This window comes from Lutra lutra, chromosome 7 (genome assembly GCF_902655055.1).
Source record: "Lutra lutra chromosome 7, mLutLut1.2, whole genome shotgun sequence".
NCBI lineage: Eukaryota > Metazoa > Chordata > Mammalia > Carnivora > Mustelidae > Lutra > Lutra lutra.
This window is the reverse complement of record NC_062284.1, coordinates 108566586-108579126: the sequence shown is the minus strand read 5'-3', so window position 1 is coordinate 108579126 and position 12541 is coordinate 108566586. Positions and strand designations below refer to the sequence as shown.

Genomic DNA, 12541 nt, shown 5'->3' with positions numbered 1-12541 from the left:
ACAAGGAAGTTGAGACAGCCTCCAAGCCATTGTTTGGCATTGCTTTTTCTTTCTTGTGTGGCTCAAGTGGCAAAAAGCTTCCTCTACCCTGCCAGGCCCTCAGAGGGTGGGACGCAGGGCCATCTGGGAGGTTCCGCCCGTTCTGGGTTGGGAGTTGCCCCAGCAGCTCCTGGCTGGCTGGAGCCAGATCTAACAAGGGTGAGTGACCTGAGGTAGGACCCTTTCCTAAGGACAGTAAACATGGCCCACTCTCCCAGGAGCCCCCAGAGAGGGCTATGGAGAAGGCATTCTGGAGGCTGCTGTTTGTCCTGGGTGTTGCTCACCTGCGCCACCCTGTCTCTTGGGGACAGAGCCCCAGGTGCGACCATTCTCTGTCCTAACAATTGGAGTCTGTTAACTATCCCACCTGCTGAGTCAAGGAAAAAAACCTGGTGGCTGTATGAAACGGGAAAACTGACAGTGTTAGTAGGGGCTCTACCAGAGTTGCGAAACCAAAGTCAGATAGAGTTTACTGCACAGCGGTGGCTGTGTTTTCAGGTAAATCCCAAGGCAACTAAATACGGTCCTGCTTAAGTCTCTAACCCCTCCTAAGTGTCTCGTTTGTGGGCTCTTCCTCTGCTCTCCCTTAAAAGGTAGGCTGTTCCCTAAGGTTCTGTGCTTGGCCCTTGCTTAGTTTTCTTTCCAGAACGACTGCCAGACCAAATGGTGCCTTTGCTCAAATTAGAAAAAGGCTCCCCTTTCTCAAGACATGTTATCACCAGCTCCTAGAAAATTCAGTGTTATGATACAAATCTTCAAGGACCCTGAGGGGGTCGCTCTCTGAGGGCTGTTTAGTGCACAATGTGCCCAGCTGTGCAATTGCTGTGTGCAACTGAATCCCATGGATTCAAATATTACCCGAGACAGATAGCTCCCCAATTTCCATCTCTACCATGACACCCCTCTCCAGAGAGCTGCACCTGCATGATAAATTAGAAAGACCTGATTTGGGGGCATAGCTCCTAGGGATGTCAAGCCTTCAAACAACAAAGGATGAAGCCTGGATTTTACCCAACTGCTCTTTCCACTCAGTTAAAAGTTTTAGAGTTCTCAGCTGGGAATCTGGAAATCATCCTTAATTTCTACTCCTTGGACCCCAAACCTGATTCCTTGGCATCTTCTCACTCTTTCTCTACTGTATCACTCCCTCCCTCCTCTACCTCCTCCTCCCACTCTCTTGGCTTGCTTCAAGTCATGCCTATTTTTTTTTTTAAGTTTATTTATTTTTAGTCATCTCTATGCCCACCATGGGCCCCAAACTCATGATCCTGAGATCAAGAGTCTCCCATTCTTGCAACTGAGCTAGCCAGGGGCCCCACCATACCTCTTTCTTGGCTGACTTACTCCAAAGCTTCCTACCTGAACTCCTGGCTTCCAGGCTTGCCCTCTGTACCCTGTTTAACACACGACATTTATTTCCTGTGAGTCTCTTTCTCAAAAACCACTGATGGCTTCTACGCACAAGCAAAGAGAGCCCACACTTCGTAGCCTGGCCTTCCAAGCCTTCGGTGTTCTCGCCCCAACCTACTGCCACCTCCCCCTGCTCTGCTCTTCTGGTCACACTGAGTCCTCGTGAGTCCTTAGCACAGGATGCTCGTCTGTCTCCAGACCTTCATTCCTATGGCTCCATCTCTCTGACCTGTATTTCCACAGTCAGCAGTTAATGAAAACCTAGGACTCAAATCCCATGTCTTCTCTAAAGCCTCTGCTGACCCTCTCCATTAGTTAATAACTTCCTTTTCTGCACTCTCATTACATTACATTTTCCTTTGAGCATTTATGGTACTATATCATAAACTGTCAATTTATATAGCATTTGGAGCCCCCGGTAGACTAAAGTCTTGAGGGCAAGGATACTGTTTTACTTATCTTTTGGTCATCAGAACCAAACCCACTACAAAGCATTTGTGTAGGACACATTCAATGAGCGACTCAATGGCGAAGTCCTCATGGTCAAAGCCCAGGGACCACATAATGATGGTCTACTCTGAACCTATACGTTTGTTTGAAAGCACCAGCCGAACAAGGACAAATGAGTGCACAACAGCACATCAGGTGGAGGTGAAGGGCACTTTCCAAACCGAAAATTCCATTTAAAACAAACACACAGGATGCCTGGGTGGTTCAGTCAGTTAAGCATCTGCCTTCAGCTCAGGTCATGATCTCAGGGTTGTAGGATTGAGCCCCTCGTTGGGCTCCTTGCTCAGCGGAGAGTCTGTTTCTCCCTCTCCCTCTGTCCCTCACCCCACTCATGCTCTCTTTCTCTCTCTCTCAAATAAATAAAATTTTAAAAAATTCTCTGTAAAACAAACACATATTTATGCTATAACTCACAATCTTATATGCTACAACTCACAACCGGCTTCAAATGCAATTCCTAGAAAGCATGAGCTCTGGCAGAGGGCTGAGGCTCAGCCCCAGGTGTAGGGTTGGCAGGATGTAGAGGTCTGTTCCAGAGTCCCCTTCTGCCTCTGCCCGGTTCTCTGGACCCTGGACTGGCCCAGACTCACCACCCAGGCTCAGAATGCCTTACCAGATTCTGAACATTCCTCAGATCAGTGCTCACCTTGAGCAGGTGAGAACCTGGATGGGAATGAAGTGACAAGATGCTTACAACTCTCTGTCTTGAGAGAAACAACAAAAAAATGTGAGTGTAAGTTTGGACAGAGAGCAATAACGCCCTCAGGCTCCAGTCTTCAAGGAACATTTAGTGAGAAGAAATCAGCAGAGAAAGACCATTGCTAATACAGGGCCTCATTTCCAAGATAAACTCCACCACCTTAGCTGCATTTTTTATCTTTTCCCTATATAATACTGAGAGATATGCACACCCACTCTTATCTGAGACCAGATTCCCCAGCTTCTGGCAAAGAGATTACCAAAAGCACGCATTTACCAAGAGTTTGCAGAGGGGTAGGCAAACTTTGCCTTTCTGACACAGAGGAAAATGTGGGTGTCTCACATACCACTGTTCTTTCTATACTCTCCTGAAGAAGCCTGACAAGCACATAAAAAAGGAAGAACTTGAAAATCCGGCTGATCATACATTTTTTCTAACCATCTGGGCTTCTGTCTCCCTTTCCCTGACACTAGGATGGCCTTAATAATATCTTTAAACAAGCTAATCTCTATCACTCTGCCTACGGAGGAAAACTGTCCTCTTTTGCTATGTAGAGAAGAAAACTGCAATCTCTGTATTCCCTTGGGTTTAAGATCCATTCTTGCTCCCTTCCCTCTAATGCCTTTGAAACAGGTAAGTTCCTTAAAACTAATGACCAAAACAAAACAAAACAAAAACAAAAAACTTACCAACTGCCAGTACTCTCATTTTCATCGAATCAAAAATTATCAGTATTTTGCAATCTGTAGTTTCTTGGAATCCAGGAAACATAGTGGTTAGTACACATTCCTCAGGTTAGTTGCTGTGTTAAATGTTGGGGACCAGCAGGAACAAGAAAGTTTATGCATATAGATTCACCTTCAAAGAAAATAGAGTCTATATAATTCTATTTGAAGGCACCAATGCCTTATAAGAGGCTTCATGGAGGGGCACTTGGGTGGCTCAGTCATTAAGCATCTGCCTTCGGCTGGGGTCATGATCCCAGGGTCCTGGGATAGAGCTCCACATCAGGCTCCCTGCTCAGCGGGAAGCCTGCTTCTCCCTTTCCCAATCCCCCTGCTTGTGTTCCCTCTCTTGATGTGTCTCTCTGCCAAATAAATAAATAAAATATTTAGGGGGGAAAAAAAAAGGAGGCTTCATGGAAGGCCACTGACTATAGGATCCCTTACTCTATTAGGACCACACTATTACTTTCAATGTCTGCTTAGGAAGTCACTGTGTGGTAGAGAGGAAGAGGAGGTGGTGGGGTGATTGACGGCCTATCCCATCCTTCGTGGAAGTCTCGGGGAAGGATGGCGTCTGGTTCTCTAGGAGACCCAATCTTGGCACTGAAGAGAAACTTTTGGGGAGAGTGGCAGGAGGCAAATGTTAGAAAAAGAACAAAGGAAGATGAGCTTCTCAGAGACAGCCCACCCAAGAACCCAGGGCGTTTGAACTTGGTTTAGGAGGGTTAGTGTCACACACTCAAAGGAGCCTGCATTCCTGGGCTGGCAACTTACCCTCCACATATTCCCCCCACCCCCGCCCCGGGGCCAGGACCCTGACACAGCCCCGCTGATTTGAGGCCTGATGCTGCAGTGTCGCAAAGTTCCTCCTGCTGACTCACGGGAGACCACAGCAGTGTGGAGAAATTCCATGATGAAAGATGATATTCCTGACATTTCTCTTAGCTCTCAAATTTTCCAGCAGATTTTCTTGAGCAGTCTTTCCGTCTTCCAAACTTTGGAGGGATGGCTCAATGTTTCCAAAGTGAGGTGGAAAAGCTCACTTGTGGTTGTAAAATTCTAACACTGCCCTCATTTTCTCTGAGGGACCCACAAGGGGAACTACTGAAATGGAAGACTGAACCAGGCCTCATGGGTATTGATTTGGAGCAAAAGAACACCTGGGGCCTTTGGAGGAAGTTAATTAGCGGCCAGGGCCAAATGGGAGTGTGGACAGTTCCTGATGGTCTGGCCTTGGGCCCCTTGTTTTTGTTTTTTAAACTGAACTTTAGTTGTGTAGACGTCTGCATTCTATTTGGCTAAAACTCTGACTGGAATGTCCTCATCAAACCCTATTCTGAAGCTCTTTCAGTTTGAACCCCAGATAAAATACATGAGCTGTTCAATAATAAAACAGGTGGGGAGAGGTATCTGTCTCTTTCATTTCCCTTTTCTTCAGCTCTATGGAGTAAAACTGAAAATGAAAAACTTACTTATCTCCTTCCACATAATTTTCACAAATGGTGGTTACTTTTACATCTTTATATGTTTGCACTGGACACCTGCTTCTGGTGGGCTGAGTCCTGGCCCTATCCTCCTCACTGTGACATCCTAAGGCACAGAGTAGGTCTCAGTGAATATGTGTTGCCTGAATAAATGAATGGCTGACTGGAGGCGTGGATAAACCAATGAGTGGAGGCCCATAAGGTTATGACCATAAATTTACATCGCATGGAAATATACTAAAGCGTCATGTAAAGGAAGTAAACCATGGGACTCCAGGAAAGGCAGTGTGACCCCGTGTGTCTTTGATACCAAGACAGTGACGTACACTAAAAAAGGCATTGTAAAATAGTTAGTTGCTACATTTCCAACTCATAGACTAGGAGCAGATAGTCTCTGAATGTAAAATGCTGGGAGAACTCCCCTCCTACAGAAGGGGGCCCCTCTCAGTTTGTAAAAATATCCTTTTTCCTTTGGTTCTACCATGTCACAGAGGGGGAAATAAAAAGCCGTAGCATGTGGACACCTCTTTGCAGGGTGACTGTGCAGTATACCGTCCAAAATGGGACTCTGCAGATGAAAGGGGGTGTGGGTGAGGCGGTCACAAGACCCAACTGGGACTTCTCTGGGCAAACTAAGACATGGGGGCTGACGATGTCTTTCCCCAGGTCAGTGAATCAAAGTTGAAGCAATTTCCTGAAATTCGGCTTTTGTTGAAAGTGCTTGTTCTTCACTGAATTCTTCTCATGGTGAACTCCTTGCTCAGTTTTTAATTTTAAGAATTCTCAGAAAGTATAGTATCTTGAGTTTCTCTGGTAAATTGTCAGTTCTAGAGCTGAACTCTTTAAATACAGTGTGACACAGGCCACCCTTTCTAGGTTACAGGTCAAGGGAGATACCATGGAACTATCTCACACCTGGTAATAAGCCCTCGCCTCTCCCTCTTTTTGGATGAACACAGAATGTGAAAATACACAATAGCTGCAGGGAAGAGGACAAAGTACAGCCAGCCCCTCAGACGGATTCTGAGGGAAAGTGCTTCTTAACATATTTACTTCCTCTGGTGGTGCCATAGCACAAAGATTACCCTCAGCCTTCCTGGCCATAAAAGCTTCAGTTTTTCCCATTCTTGCTGCCAAAGCTGAAATGCCAAGAAATGCTGGGAACTGTGATTATACACACTTCATATTTTACATTCTGAAACCCCAAGGAATAAGCTGTGGAGAACAGAGTCCTGTTTCTTCAATGGCAGCGGAACAGATACTGCACTCAAGCTCCGTCCAGCCGGGCGGAGTATTTGCATGGGGAGAAACAAACAAAGACCTCACAGACTCTTCCAGTCTGTGTATACCTTCCTGGCATCCGTGGCAGGCCTTGGCTAACTTTTCTCATTTATTTCTTTTTTTGTTGTTGTTATTTTTTAACTCTCTGAATTACTCAACCAGATTCTTCCGGGAGGGGGGGGAATCACTACCCCACATAGAAGTCAGTCATAAGGAAACTCAGTTACCACCTTTGACGGGTTTGAACCTGTCTGTTCACAGATGAGGAAACAAAACTCCACTGTTCTTTGGGCCCAAATCGTATCCCTTTCCTCTGTGGGGCAGTCAAGTGGCCGGCCAGCAGCCTGCAGATTTCACTGTATCAAAATTGGTTTCCCCAGCTGTAAGTTAATTTCACCCTCTAGTGTGGGAGTTAAAACAAACTAACACAAAAGCAAAATAGGCTTCCTTCCCGCCCTCCACGAATTAACGCAAGAGCCACAGGTACCCCGGGAAGAGCTGGCAATGACAAGACCTGTTCTTCCAAAGGGTGAATGCCCTGACTCACTATCACCTGCTGTCCTCTATTGCTCATACTCCTTATTTCTTTGTCAAAGGAGTGTTAAAATCCTCACGAGGTGAACTTGGGAGGGGCAAGGCTTCTTACTGCTTGGATTAAAGGAAGATTTAATACTCGTTTCTTGCTTAATTTGCACGATTTGGATGCCTCTACATGTTCCCTGTGTTCTCAGAGACCAGAGCATACGCAGGATTTCTCCCTCTCCCCTGGGGCAGTGCTCTCTCCACGACCTTGCAAAGAAAGGCTGAGAAGCTCCTGGTAGACCAGCAAGCCCCTTGTGCGGGAAGGCAGGCACCAGCCAGCCAGGGTGGAAGTTATGTGCTGCTGCTCCTTAATCCAGTTATAAATAACAGCTGATGCAAGTGCTCTACGTGTAGGGCTGGAAATAAATTTCTCTTTGTGGCTATGTAACTGCAATAAACTTTTATAAGCCTGTTACATGATCTGAACAAACCAGCACAGTTTCTCTAACAAGAGCAGAATTCTTTGCAGGTTTGAACCCTCACCCACACACCCTTCCCTGAAAAAGAAAAGGAGCTCAGCTGCTACCTTTTTTATACTTTAGAGCTGGTCTTTCTAAAGACTTAAGAAAAACCTCTGTTCTTCCAGCATATCCCATAGCACCATTTGTCTTTCCACAGGAAACAGTCAAACACGGAGCTGGTATACGCACAAGGCATTTGTGAAAGGACATATAAGAAATGGGTAACTGCTTGCCTTGAGGAAAAGAAACTGGGAGGCTGGATTTAGCGTCCCCTGTAATCTTTTTAGAAGAGCTATACATTTCTCCTTTTTTCATCACATGTATGCATTATGTCGTCTAATTAAATGACACTGACATTCCTCTCCATTTTCTCAGATTAAACAATACCTTGTTTACACCCATGGTCATATCACTTTTCTCTCCCAGTGCATTCCCCCAGATAGGTGTTGGCTCACTTGCTAGAAATAAAAGCGAAATGAAGAAATAAGAAATAATGCTATGTCCTGCACCAGAAACTGAGGGATACCAAATGAAAAAGAAAAATCAAAGCAAAGTTCCGGATGCGAGTCCTAACAGAGCCATGACAACTGAGAGAAAAAGTGTGCGTCCTTTGGCTTTTCACTCTGCGCTCTCCTGGACATCCTGGACAACATCCCTTCCCTCTGACAATTCCCTCTCAGGCCCCATCAAGAGATTTCTCCTCATCTTTAGTCTATCTCCTTTTTTTTCCTCTTATTTCTTTAAAAAAAAAAATTGTTCTCAAAAATCACAAAAGTAACACAATTGCACCACAAGCAGTGATACAATATGAAGACACATAAAAAATTAATAACTGGGGCACTTGGGTGGCTCAGTTGTAAGCGTCTGCCTTCTGCTCAGGTCATGACCCCAGGGTCCTGGGATCAACCCCCACATGGGGCTCACTGCTCTACGGGAAGTCTGCTTCTCCCTCTCCCACTCCCCCTGCTTGCATTCCCTCTCTCGCTGTGTCTCTCTCTGTCAAATAAATAAACGAAATCTTTAAAAAAAAAAACAAAACTGTCTACCCCATCCCAAACAGCTTTGTTTCCCTTCTTCCACAACTTTCCCCACACATATATCTATGTTCAGATGGCTTTTGCTACTTCTTTAGTACAGAAAAAATGGGACTGAAATGAGCATACATACTACTCTTCAACTTCTTTCTTTTTCACTTATTTATCTGTCAGGGACAATTCCCTGCTACCCCCACCTCTCGCCATCCATAATTGGAGATCTAACTCATTCTTTCTTTTCACAGTTGCACAGAATTCCACAGAATGGGTATGTCATGATTGGGTTCAGTCATTTCCTTACTGAATCTGCCCACTTCTTCAATGGATTCACTGTTCAAGTTTCTTCCCTAATCACTTTTCCTCCTTAGTACTGATAAGGTGCATGCAGCATTAACTGATACCAGACCATAAGCAAGTCCTGCGAACTGAAAGCTCACAGTAATCCCCAGGACAGGTGGCACTGTTATGCCCATGCTGTATATTAGGAAATGAAGACTTGGAGAAATTAAGAGTTTTTCTGGGATCACAGAGCTGGTACAAGTTGGAAGTAAGCTTCCAATCTGAGTTTGATTCCAAAGCCTCACACTTCCCTATAAGCCAATACTGCCTCATTCTCGTACTGCTACCATGCAACCAGACTAGAGTCCGGTCACCGTCTTAAAGGTTAGCCTGGCATTTACGACTCTGAGATGGGTCATTTGACTAGGAGTTCCACAGGTCTCTCTAAATTGAGGTGTTCACATCTTCGTCTCTCCAGGCCCACACCTGGGCTCATCCTGTGTCTCATCTCTGGCAATTCACCCTGGAGCAAGGCACTGATCGACCTGAGTGAAAAGTGCCCACCTTTTCAGAGCAGACAACAGCCAGGGGCTCCTCATTCTGGGGTTCACGACTACCTCCTCTGTTTTATGTGCACAAAGAGGCTGACGGCTATACTATAAAGGTAGGCAGGCATTACATTCTTTTAAGATTTACATGGAAGGAAACCTTGAATGCTCTATCTTGACATCCTACAACTAACTTCCCAGCATGCCTGCTACTCCAATAGTCAGCAGGAACAAAATTCAATTAAAGCCCAAATCTGACCTGGGAGAGGCAACACGAGTGTTCATATTAGTTTAATCAATTACTACTTCAGATACTTCTGGTTTGACAAGAGAAGAAGAATATAACAAGTCAACTGGATATTGGCTCAAGAATTTAGAATAAAAACATTACACGGATGGCTTATGATTGCTCAGAAATCAGTGACTATAACAAGAGAGCCAGAATAAATGACACCACATCACTAGGATTTTCCTTCTTTGACAGGTACACTACACTGGAAGATCAAGATTGTTCTCAAATATCTGAAGGGCTTTCTTGTAGAGATCTGTGTTTTTTTCCCTTTACTCCATCAAGGTGGTCCAGAACCAATGAACAGATGATACAGGGAGACCCTGTTCGAGAAAGTATAAAAGTGAAATTTCTAACAGTCACGGGTGCCCGGAAGTGGAGGTAACAAGCTACTCTCTGTTTGGAGGTGCTTAAGCATAGAAAAAAAGGACCACTCGGGAGGTTGTTAAGCATTCATGCTTTGAAAGGAGAAGAGCATATAACATTGAACTCTCTTCCAACTGAGACTCTAGAATTTTATCAGTGGGATGTGGGAGAGGTAAGTTTTTTTTTTTTTTTAAAGATTTTATTTATTTATTTGACAGAGAGAGATCACAAGTAGACGGAGAGGAAGGCAGAGAGAGAGAGAGAGAGGGAAGCAGGCTTCTTGCTGAGCAGAGAGCCCGATGTGGGACTCGATCCCAGGACCCTGAGATCATGACCTGAGCCAAAGGCAGCGGCTTAACCCACTGAGCCACCCAGGCGCCCGAGAGGTAAGTTTTGATGAGTATCAAAAATGGTGTAGCATGGTGATTTTGTATGTGAAAGAGAAGGTCTGAATGGGTACTCTGGAGGCTAGAGGAGCTGTGCCAAGGGAGGAAGGAGAACTGAAAGGCCACATACACTGCCACCTCCCCACCGTGTGCACCATGCACACACTTCCAGACCCACATCACTCCGTGATGTCATTCTCCAGAGTGTGCACAGCTTGCCTGTCCATTTTCACTCACTTCTCTTTGCAACTGAACCCCGAAACTCATCAGTGTCTGAGCGTTTTTGTCAAACACTAACAGGCCACCTGTACCAAGTTAGGAAGTCTCCTAATACATAAAATTCGACATTTGCAAGACAATGGAAAAACGTCCGCCTTCAAGCACACATTGTAGACCGTATGTCTATGAAGACAAGACCTCTTGTCTATCAAGAGGCAAACTCTCCGCTTGGCTATTTATCCTGCCAGGCTTAAGTACGGAGATCTAGGAGAAGGATTTGGTCTTAACACATCTGAAAACATAGCTCCAAGACTAATACACATGGCTCCGTGAACTAAAAGAATGACACAGCCGTCACCTAATCCTCAGCTGTTCCCTCACATCAGTCCATTGCATTTTCAACTCCAGCAGGTGCTACTCTCATCTGGGTTGAAATCATTTCCACATACATTTTGCACTGTCAAGCCAAGTAGCTGCAGAGCGCCTTGCTTAATGTAATAGAAGTCATTAAAACACCGAATACATGTGTAAATGAAGGGACTGTATAGACTGAGTGTTTATGTGCCCCTCCAATCCGTGTTGAAGCCCTAAGCCCACAATGTGATATTTGGAGACAAGGCCTTTGGGAAGTAGTTAGAGTGAGATGAGGTCAGGAGGAGGGGGCCCTCATGATGGGATTAGTGCCCTTGCGAGAAGAGATTCTAGAGAGCTTGCCTCTCCTTCTCCTGCCTCGAGATGAGGCAGCAAGAAGCTGTTGTGACAACGTGCAGGCGTTTTCACTGAGCAGAACCTCCAGGAATCTGGCTCTAGGGAAAGAATCCAAGACTGAGCTGATAGATGGATCCAACAGATAAAATAGATTATAAGAATATACATCATTATTAGTAATAGTAAATCAACTTAAATGTACTGTGAATTAAGTAGGCCCACCTGACAGACCATTCTGCATCTTTTAGTATTAGTGAAAGATGAATGGATAAAGAAGAGGTGCTGTATAAATACAATGGAATATTACTCAGTCATCAAAAAGAATGAAATCTTGCCATCTTCAATGATGTGGTTGGAGCTAGACAGTATTATGCTAAGCAAAATAAGTCCGAGAAAGACAAATACTGTATGATTTCACTCATATGGGGAATTGAAGAAACAAAACAGATGAACATAGGGTAAGGGAAGGAAAAATAAAATAAGATGAAAACAGAGAGGGAGACAGACCATAAGAGACTGTAGAGAACAAACTGAGGGTTGCTGGAGGGGGGCGGGGAGGGAGGATGGGGTAACCAGGTGATGGACATTAAGGAGGGGCCTTGATGGAATGAGTGCTGAGTGTTACATTCAACTGATGAATCACTAAATTCTACCCCTGAAACTCATAATACAGTATACATTAACTAAATTGAATTTAAATTTTAAAATTTAAAAAAAGAATGTAGGCAACTTTAATGGTAAGGGAAAATTGTTATAACATATTAAGTAATTAAAATATCAGGTTAAGAATGTTTATATAGTATGACTTCAACTTTTTTTTTTTTAAAGATTTCATTTATTTACTTGACAGAGATCACAAGTAGGCAGAGAGACAGGCAGAGACAGAGAGGAGGAAGCAGGCTCCCCGCCAAGCAGAGAGCCCGACGCAGGGTTCGATCCTAGGACCCTGAGATCATGACCTGAGCCGAAGGCAGAGGCTTAACCCACTGAGCCACCCAGGCGCCCCAACTTTTTTTCTTTTTAAAAAAGTAAACACATTTGAAAACTTTAATAGATTAAAAGAAAACTGGTTATCTTTCAGTGGTAGGTATATAGGTTATTTCATTTTTATTTTTTGTATTTTAAATTTTCAGCAGTTACTGTATGTTACTTTTATAATTAGAAAGGTGAGAATAAATTTTATTTAAAAAATTTAAAATGCAGGGGAAAATCATTGCTCTCATTAATGAATATATACACCATGAAGACGACATGCATGTTTTTATGAGTAGAATAGTTTTGTACAGCCTAGTTTGAAGATACAGCCCCTTAAACTTTAGGGTGTAATATTCAATATCTTACACATACAATAGAAAAGTAACATCACCGGGTTTCCTACCTTACTCTATGTGTAAACATCTAGTAGGTTTAAGGAACTTACGAAGCAATGTCCCGTTTATAAAATGACTGTGGAAAAGTTATTACCTTTACTTTTAGCTGAAAGGCATAAAACTTGAAATTAATACACAGTGAAGTCCTCT

The 12541-nt window shown here is 44.1% G+C and overlaps 1 protein-coding gene across 2 annotated transcripts in view; it reads right to left on the bottom strand.

The window, feature by feature from the left end:
* PRKCH (protein kinase C eta) overlaps nucleotides 1–12541 on the bottom strand; it is a 249476-nt gene that overhangs the window by 67791 nt on the left and 169144 nt on the right. The window lies entirely within an intron of this gene.